We start from the raw sequence: 10,236 nt of genomic DNA on the forward strand, positions 1-10,236 counted from the left end.
TAATAATAATAATACATTTTATTTGTACTGCACTTTACATTTGGAACAAATCTCAAAGTGCTACAGTTAAGATCATTTAAGAAGGATAAAATACTAATAGATTGAATGGTTAAAAGTCATAAGTTCTCCTAAAAAGAAATGTTTTTAGTCCTTTTTTAAAAGTCTCAGTAGTTTGAGGTGCCCTCAGATGGTCGGGGAGGGCATTCCAAATCCGAGGAGCGGCAGAACAGAAAGCCCGATCACCCATAGTGCTGAGCTTTGTCTTGGGGAGAAGGAGGCGGTTTGAGTTTGTTGATCGAGTTGTAGTTGAAGGTGTGAGTAGTTCTTTCAGATAGGGGGGGGGGGGGCATTTCCATAGATGCACTGGTGGGTTAGAAGGGAGACCTTATAGTCAATCCTGGCGGTAACAGGAAGCCAGTGAAGTGAATGGAGAATGGGTGTGATGTGATCGTATTTTCGAACTCTCATCAGGATCCTAGCAGCACTATTCTGAACGTACTGCAGTCTCTGCAAGCTTTTGTTAGGGATCCCGGTGAGAAGTGCGTTACAGTAATCCAGTCTGGAGGAGACAAAGGCATGGACCAGTTTTTCAGCATCTGCTAAGGATAGCGTTGGACGGAGTTTTGCAATGTTTCTGAGATGGTAGAAAGATGTTTTGGAGAGGTTTTTGATATGGGCTTCAAAGCTGAGTTGTGGATCAAATCTTACACCAAGATTGGTGACAGTTGTGGAGAGGGGAATGTCATGACCAGAGAGTGTTATACCAGTTATGGAGGAAGACTGGGTTTGATGTGGAGTGCCAACAAGAATTGCCTCAGTTTTAGAGCTGTTTAACTGGACGAAGTTGTGCTTCATCCACATCCGTATCTCCTCCAGACAGGCGGTGAGTGTTGAAGACGGAGTTGATGTTGGTGAAATAGAGGTGTGTGTTTCTGATTTCATGTACAGTTGTGTGTCATCAGCATAGCAGTGAAATGAGACTCCATAGCGGCTAATGACATGGCCGAGGGGGAGGATGTAAATGATGAAGAGAATGGGGCCAAGGACTGACCCCTGAGGAACCCCGCAGGTAACTGTGTGTTGCCGGGACCTTGCACTTCCAAGTGAAATGTACTCTGTTCTGCTAGTGAGGTACGATTTAAACCAGTTAAGAGCAGTGCCAGTGAGTCCAGTGGTTTGATGCAACCGGTTAAGGAGTATACCATGATCCACTGTATCGAATGCAGCAGACAGATCGAGGAGAATGAGGAGGGATGGTGAACCTGCATCAGCTGTCATCCGTAGGTCATTTGTGACTCTAACCAGGGCCGTTTCCGTACTGTGTGCAGAGCGGAAGCCAGACTGAAATTTTTCGAAAAGATTGTTGTATTTGAGATGATCCTGGAGGTGGGAAGCTACAACTTTTTCCAGTACTTTGGAGAGGAATGGGAGATTGGAAATGGGCCTATCATTTGCTATAATCTGGGTCAAGGGTGGGTTTTTTGAGAAGTGGTCTGATTATGGCAGTTTTTAGGGCAGATGGAACATTGCCAGACTGGAGGGAGTTGTTTATTATAGTGGTAATCAGAGGACTTAGGACAGAGGTGTTTACTTTCACTAGAGCTGAAGGAAAAGGGTCGAGGGCACAGATGGTAGGTTTCATCTTTTTAATTATCGTCTCAACCTCTTGCTGTGAGATTTCTGGAAAGCGATGTAGGGGCTCCGAAATTACAGGCTGTGAGTGCATAGTCAGGGTGGATAGTGGTGAGGATCCAGGAAAGGTAGAGTGAATTGAGTCTATTTTTGTTTTGAAAAATCCAGGAAATTATTACAGTGCTCTTCTGTAGTTTCTGTAAGTGAGGGGGTTTGTGGTTTGAGTAGATGGTTTATGGTGGAGAATAGCTGTTTGGAGTTTCCGGGACTATTTCTGATGAGGTTTGAGTAGTAAGTTGACCGTGCCTCCATAAGTGACTTTGAATAGTCCTTTCGGTGTTCCCGAAAAGCGAGCTTGTGCACAGTGAGACCTGTGGTTTTGAATCTCCTCTCAATGGCACGCCCAGCTGTCTTCATTTTTCATAGTTCACTGGTAAACCAGGGTGCTGATTGGGTGAAAGTGACTGTTCTGGTTTTTACCGGGGCATGAAGATCCAGAATGCTTCTGAGGGTGTTATTGTAATAGTCCACTGAATCCATGAGTGGTAGACAGTTTACAGAAAGGAGATGCTGGAGATCGGATGCCATAGTCTCTAGGTTGATGTTTTTCAGATTTCTGAAGCAGATTTGGCGTTTGGGCTTGATGAGGCTGGATAGTGAAGACATCTTCATGGAGATGGCCTTATGATCAGAAACTCCCAGATCATACACCAGAAGATTGCTGAGAGAAACAGAGTTTGTAATGACTAGATCGAGAGTGTGACCCCTGGTATGAGTGGGGGCATCGACAAGTTGTGTCAGATTAAAACAGTCGAGTAATTGGAGAAATTCTGCTGCAAAACGGCAGGTTGAAGAGTTGACGTGAATATTCATATCTCCAAGTATGATGATATTAGCAGACATTATACAGAAAGTTGAAAGAAGATTGGACATCTCTGGGATGAATGATGGGTTTGGTTTTGGTGGCCGGTAAATAAGAAGTATCGTAGTGGAAAGAGGGTGCTTACATTTAAATGCAAGGCATTCAAACGAAGTCAGCTCAGGCAGGGTTATAGGGGACAAGATCAGATCACTTCGTTGGATGACAGCCAGACCACCACCACGCCCTGTGCTGCGGGCTTTCTGTAAATAGCAGTAACCAGGGGGACAGGTCTCATTTAAAACAGAATAAACATCTGGTTGATGCCAGGTTTCTGTAAGGCACATCATATCTAAACACTTTTCTAGAATATGATCATGTATGAGGCAAGATTTGTTTGTGATGGATTGTGCATTAAAAAGTTCAATCTTGATATTCGTTGCAACAGTGTGTCTCTGTATTGGCCGAAGTAAACTGAGATTCTGGGCGTTTCTCAATGTCAAGGAAGGATCCTCGGAAACCTGAATTCCGAGGATGCTACGTCATCGACGTCTGTCGAAGGACTGTTCCAATGTCGAGGATCCTCGGAAATTCAACCAAGGTCTGAGTCCTTCGTTCGAAAAATATGCCATATACAGGAAAGGATGCATACGAGTAGCCTTCGCGCACTTAGCGTTCTCAAATCACCCACAATCCAATGCGCGCAGCTTTGCTATCTTGTTCAAAAAATAAAAATTATCGGACGTTGGCAGAGTCGGAGCGTTAACGGGGCAATATGCTTTCAAGTGTAAGTATTTACGTTACCAAACATTTGTTATAACCGTAGTAAATATAAGTAAATTTTAACTTGTAAATGCCAGTACAAATTACAACCGTATACAAATGACGTTATTGATAACGGACGCTAACGGACCTTTTCACTGACGTAATGAGGCTGACGTGCACTTGCTAGCCTGTTCCATTTACCTGTTCTCCGAATGCTAAAGAGGAGCCTCGCCTAGCCTCTGAAGGAAGTGACTTGGAAGGATCAGTCCTGCAGAGGAAGGATCCTTGACATTGAGAAACACCTCCACTCCATGTTTTCTCCGGTTTCCATCCAAGTCAGTGCGTAGCGTTGTCACGGAAACTCCAGCGCTACTAGTCCTAGGAGTGACGGCGCCCTGATGACGTGTTCGAGAAGCGACGGTGCGCACGCCGGACCAGATGGATGAGATGTTGTGATCAGACCGGGAGAAAACAAACTTTCGACGGCAACTTCTGTGAATGTAACGGGGCCGGCGAAGGAGTCCAAGTTGTTTAATGACTGATGTACACGATGGAGTGGTATAGTTGTTGAATTTCTGAAGTTGAATGGCTGAGTAGTTCAGCATTATGCCAGTCGTGGAGAGTGGTCTGCTAGCCGCAAGCCACGCCCGTGATGCACATAGGAATAGGCTTGTTTGAGATGAGCAAAATCTGCGCAGAACCGATCACCGGTGATCAGCGCGAGATGCATTCCGGTTAGAAAAGTGTCCGAGGGCGGTCCGCCTTGCTCTGATGTCATGCCGACGTATGTCAAAAAACTCTCGCGAGCGAAAGGCGGATGTGTCGGATTCTGCAGTCGAGCGCAGCTGCTCTCCACAGACTGCGCGGAGCAAAAGCATGATGGGAAACGACTTCCTGACGACACAGCTTAATGCTTATTGGTTTAAACAACCGTGATGTATGGTTCTTTTTAAAAATGTTTGATTTTAAAACTCTGATATCATGTTTTTAGGTGTGAATATTCCCAAACTCTCTAAAAAAGGCGATCTCTCTGTGGGTTATGTGATTGTTGTCATATTTATAAATATATATATATATATAGCCTACAAACATGTATGTAGGCCTAATTAAAGTAAAAATGATTGATAAACACGTCTTTCGAATGGAAATGAATAACAAAAACTTTGGGTGTCTTGTTCATAATATTTATTTTCATATAAAAGTAACAGAACTTAAATTACATCCAGTTTATCAGCAACAAAGCGCACGAGTGTGAATCCCGCGATATCCGCCTTTGATCTCGCAGGTGTCTGATCCACATACGAGAAGAGAGAACTGTCCGGCTTGCCTGCACTTTTTTCACTCCTCCCCTCACTGCAGCCGCCTAGTCTCGGCTGAACTGCAGGCGAGGCGAGGCGCATCTCAAACAAGCCTAAAGCCAACAGACACAGCAAGCAAACAACCGTGACAATGGGTGAACACCTCACGATCATCGGCAGCGACCCTAGGCGAAAGCCCCACGGCAACGGGTAGCGACGAACAGTCACGGGAATCCCCAAGCGATAGCAACTGGTAGGCAAACAGCCGCTTGAGTCGGTGGAATCCGTACAGAACACATACAAATCCACAATGTTTACTAGTGAGCAGCAACACTAGTAAGACTTACTGAACGTATTACTGGTCGATAAACGTTATGCTTATACCATAATAACAACTGTTGCACGGTAGAGGGTTTTCAGTTAGAGAAAACGGAGAAGGGGCGAGTGTCTGATCTGATCTCCAGCTGAAATGTGTAGTTTGGTAGGTGAGTAAATGTCCTTCAGATTAGAAGCAAGCCGTAACAATCCATAAAAAAAAAAAAAAAAAAGTTTTTAGACGTAACAACGGGCGTCCTCTCCTGTCATGAGTAAATCCATTCAAACTGCCAACGACCAACTGTAAACAGCCGAGTGGAGTCATCTGAGACGATAAGATCCAAAAAAAACGGTCCCAATATTAGCACTGACTGATTTTACTAGTTATGATAACAAAAAATTAAATAAAATCTAAATCTAACATTACAATTTAAACCAAAGTCGGGTGGAAAAGCGGCGAACAGACAACGCCAGCGTCCTCTCCCCCTCGTTGCTAGGCAAAAAAAAAAAAAAATATTGTGACATTTATGTGAATGTCTCGACACAAAGCAACATATATTCTGTTAAACTGTCAGTTAAGATCTAAAATCTATCAGTGGCCTGTTCTTAGTCAGAAAAGTTTCATACAAATGTGAAAGGGGAAGGCAAGGCCTGTTTATGGTGTAAAGGTTATCTATCAGAAGCATTCATTTTTCATGACTATAGCAAAACATTAACAGCTGAAGAGCTCAGTGAACACACTCTTACTTCCCACAAGTGTGGAACTAAACTGTGGTTTATTTCAGTGTTGATCATTTACAGGTGAGCCTGGACTGAATGCATACAGTACCATTGTGTCAGTAATATGGAAAACATTCTTCTTTTTCTGCTTTCACTTCCAATAGCTGCTCCAAAAGATAAGATTTCAAAAGACTTATTTCATATTTACTTCAGTTAAAAATCTGGAAAAATAGGGTCGATCAAGGGCTAAACAGAACAACAATGTGCTTCCAGTGGCCTTTTGATGAAAACAACCCAAATTAATAGTCTGTGAGCTTGCTTATAGACTTTTGAGGTTTTAATATTTGGTGTTATTTTTAAGCAAGTGATTGAGTGAGTTAAGAGTCTTTACCCTTTTTTCCCATTGCTTCCTGCTTAATATATACGTATTTGTTTGAAAAGATTCAAAGACAAGAATACATTTCACCAGTACACCTCTACATTTTTACTCCAGAGTAAATGTACATATTTGGTTTCAAAATGTCCTGGTTGCATAGCAACTGTTAACTCCGTAAAAAAAACTTTGGGAGGAAGCAAAACTCAGATGGGAAGATTTATCTGGTCATCTGGGGTAGACCTAGATGTATTTTTAGTCTTGTGTATATAGATTGGGGGAAAAAGTAGTTACAAAATGTGTTTAGTTAAATGAACATACAGTATTAAACATATGGGAAAACATTTTAATTCCAATCTGCAAATGGGAAACAAATATAGAACTAAATAACACAGGCTAACAACTATTGATACAGTAATATCATTTTGTGTATAAATTGGAAAATGTTTCCATCCATTTTATGTTATTTTTCACAGGCTCTCACTCTTTGTGGATGCATGCAATATACATTAAAGGACAAACGTCATTTCCTGAATTTAGTTATGTAGCGATGTTGGATGATGTCAGAATTATGTACTATAGCGGTGAGACGAAGACTCTCATTCCAAGAGGAAATACAACAACTGAAGATGACGTGTTCAATTCAAATGTTCTCCTCACCATAAGTGACAACATACAAACATCTTTTATGGAAAAATGGGTAGTAGCAACAACATTTTTTAATAAAACTTACAGTAAGTACAATCAAAAATGCTTGACAACATAATACAAATACAGTATTTTGTGCAATAATAATAAAGTATTATCATTATTAGTTATCACTATGATTGTTTTGTTTTATGATTTTAACACTACCTTAAAACTTTATCTCTCCATTAAAGGTGTTCTTGCCCTTCAGAGGCTGGTTGTGTGTGAACTGAGGGACGATGGTGAACCGGGACAAATGATCACACGGGATGCTGTCAGAGGCTCCACCACAGATGAGCTGCTTTATGTTGACAAGAACTTCACATACCAGGGTAATTTAAACATATCTTCTCTTGTGCTGAACGTCCATCTTAAAATCAGCATGTGGAATCATGAACATTTATACCAGCCATTCTGCATCAAAACACTCAAGGGTTACCTTGAAAAAAGGAGAAATCAAGTCAATAGAAAAGGTATAATTACTGAATAACAAGTGTTCCCATTGAATTACTCAGGCCAATATATAGGCCTACTGAAATAATAATATCTTTCTGTTACCTTTTTTCCACAGTGAAACCCAGAGTCAGGCTCCTCCAGAAAGAACTGTCTTCTGGGTTTCGTGTGAGTTGTTTGGCAACAGGATTTTACCCTCGTCACATCAACCTGACCCTGTTGAGAGATGGGCAGCCTGTATCTGATCATGAGATCACTGGAGGAGATCTGCTGCCCAATGGTGACGGGACGTACCAGATGAGGAAGAGTCTGAAGATCAGTGCAGACAAACACACATACACCTGCTCTGCCACACACCTCAGTCTGGACAACAAACTGGACGTCACTTTGGGTAATGAGCTCTTACAGAAAACACAATCTAATAATCAAAACATAAAGAATTAAAGTAAATCTCTCAGTCTGTGTTTCATGTTTCAGAGTTTGATCACGGGGAACCATTTAAATCAGTGATTTCCTTCAGTTCTGACGGTTTTGGCTCTGATGATGGTGTTTGGAGCTGCAACTGCTATAACTGCATGGAAAAGACGACGTGCAGGTATGACAAGAACTGAATATACATATACACTCACCTAAAGGATTTTTAGGAACACCATACTAATACTGTGTTTGACCCCCTTTCGCCTTCAGAACTGCCTTAATTCTACGTGGCATTGATTCAACAAGGTGCTGAAAGCATTCTTTAGAAATGTTGGCCCATATTGATAGGATAGCATCTTGCAGTTGATGGAGATTTTTGGGTTGCATATCCAGGGCACGAAGCTCCCATTCCACCACATCCCAAAGATGCTCTATTGGGTTGAGATCTGGTGACTGTGGGGGCCATTTTAGTTCAGTGAACTCATTGTCATGTTCAAGTAACCAATTTGAAATGATTCGAGCTTTGTGACATGGTGCATTATCCTGCTGGAAGTAGCCATCAGAGGATGGGTACATGGTGGTCATAAAGGGATGGACATGGTCAGAAACAATGCTCAGGTAGGCCGTGGCATTTAAACAATGCCCAATTGGCACTAAGGGGCCTAAAGTGTGCCAAGAAAACAATCCCCCCACACCATTACACCACCACCACCAGCCTGCACAGTGGTAACAAGGCATGATGGATCCATGTTCTCATTCTGTTTACACCAAATTCTGACTCTACCATCTGAATGTCAGAAATCGAGACTCATCAGACCAGGCAACATTTTTCCAGTCTTCAACTGTTCAATTTTGGTGAGCTTGTGCAAATTGTAACCTCTTTTTCCTATTTGTAGTGGAGATGAGTGGTACCCGGTGGGGTCTTCTGCTGTTGTAGCCCATCCGCCTCAAGGTTGTGTGTGTTGTGGCTTCACAAATGCTTTGCTGCATACCTCGGTTGTAACAAGTGGTTATTTCAGTCAAAGTTGCTCTTCTATCAGCTTGAATCAGTCGGCCCATTCTCCTCTGACCTCTAGCATCAACAAGGCATTTTCGCCCACAGGACTGCCGCATACTGGATGTTTTTCCCTTTTCACACCATTCTTTGTAAACCCTAGAAATGGTTGTGTGTGAAAATCCCAGTAACTGAGCAGATTGTGAAATACTCAGACCGGCCCGTCTGGCACCAACAACCATGCCACGCTCAAAATTGCTTAAATCACCTTTCTTTCCCATTCTGACATTCAGTTTGGAGTTCAGGAGATTGTCTTGACCAGGACCACACCCCTAAATGCATTGAAGCAACTGCCATGTGATTGGTTGATTAGAACATTAGATAATTGCATTAATGAGAAATTGAACAGGTGTTCCTAATAATCCTTTAGGTGAGTGTATATATATTTCTTTTTGAAAATATGCAAAAGATGGAATCTACCTCTAAACTTGGATCTTTGTATATCCTGAAATATAAAAAATGTAACATTTATTATGTAATGCAGAATTATTGTTTAATACTGCTCCTGTTTTTACATTTTAAAATATCTTTTTTTTCTAATTTTACATTACTTTACAATTTTGTGCTTAAGTTTTGTGCTGACTTCAGTCGATATGTGAATATCTTTTATCCAGATTATTTTTTTCTTTTTAATAGTTCCTCTAAATAAAGCTAAGCCTTGCAAGTAAAATACTATTTTAAAGTTTATAATGTACAATACAGTTACAATATGTTTGTTTTTTAAAACACACAATTAATGTTTAGCTGGTCTTTCCCCACAATTGTCCGTATTCTAATGATTACATTTACTGTATACAACAGTAATATTTTCAAAGTATTTCAATATTTAAAGTAACATCAGATAATACCTTCTTCATACATTTCAATATTCCCACTAATTTATTTATGTGACCAGCCCTACACAATCCCCACTATAATTCACTGTCAATACTATGTATGCAACGGTCACTGTTGATTATTGTAACTCTTTTTATTTGTTGACTTATAATGCAAAGTTGTGAAAAAGTTTCAGAAAAATGTACATTATATGAGCAATTATCACTCACCACCAGTTTTATTCATTTAACTGTTGATGTTTTGATGATGCAATGTCTGTACATATGATCCTTTAATATAAAAATATAAAAAGGTAATTTTCTTAAGAAAGGTCATGCTCATATTTTAAAGGTGAAAAAATACCACAGTGAAGGTTATTTTAATAAGGTGGATTCATTAATTTTCTACTCTAGGTGAATAATTATGGAAAACAATTTTGTATTTATTAATTTGTATGTTATTTTAAGTTATCTTATTTCATTGATAAACCATCAGGCTGTTATAGCCTAAATGGCAGAGGGATGCCACAACGAATTAGCTTTAAGGGTCGACCAACAAATTGACGTAAAGACTGGTCAACTCTATTGCTAGTAAAAATATTAATTTAATATTGTTGCTTATATTACATGCTGAACTAGTTTAAAGATTAAATTCTATGGTCCTTTCACTTTCTTGTCTCTTGTATCACACCGTCTTGTTTAATAAAACGCAACTGGCGCCATCTTGTGTCTCATTTGTCTGTTTTCTTCATTAGGCTATTGTCGTTTTGTTTCTTCTTATGATCATCGGCTAATTGTGTTGTTTATTTCTCTCTCTCGCAGGTTCTCATTCATTTTGGGTGCTTGTA

At 40.6% G+C, this 10,236-nt stretch overlaps 1 pseudogene across 1 annotated transcript; it reads left to right on the top strand.

Moving 5' to 3' along the window:
- Positions 1 to 639: 639 nt before the first annotated feature.
- LOC307121822 (major histocompatibility complex class I-related gene protein-like) lies at positions 640 to 9,241 on the top strand (annotated as a pseudogene). Its single transcript has 6 exons — positions 640 to 784; positions 6,439 to 6,696; positions 6,844 to 7,122; positions 7,221 to 7,493; positions 7,580 to 7,697; positions 9,210 to 9,241. The product of its transcript is annotated as a major histocompatibility complex class I-related gene protein-like (transcript).
- Positions 9,242 to 10,236: the final 995 nt, after the last annotated feature.

This window comes from Gobio gobio (assembly GCF_949357685.1).
Source record: "Gobio gobio genome assembly, chromosome: 25".
Classification (NCBI taxonomy): Eukaryota; Metazoa; Chordata; class Actinopteri; order Cypriniformes; family Gobionidae; genus Gobio; species Gobio gobio.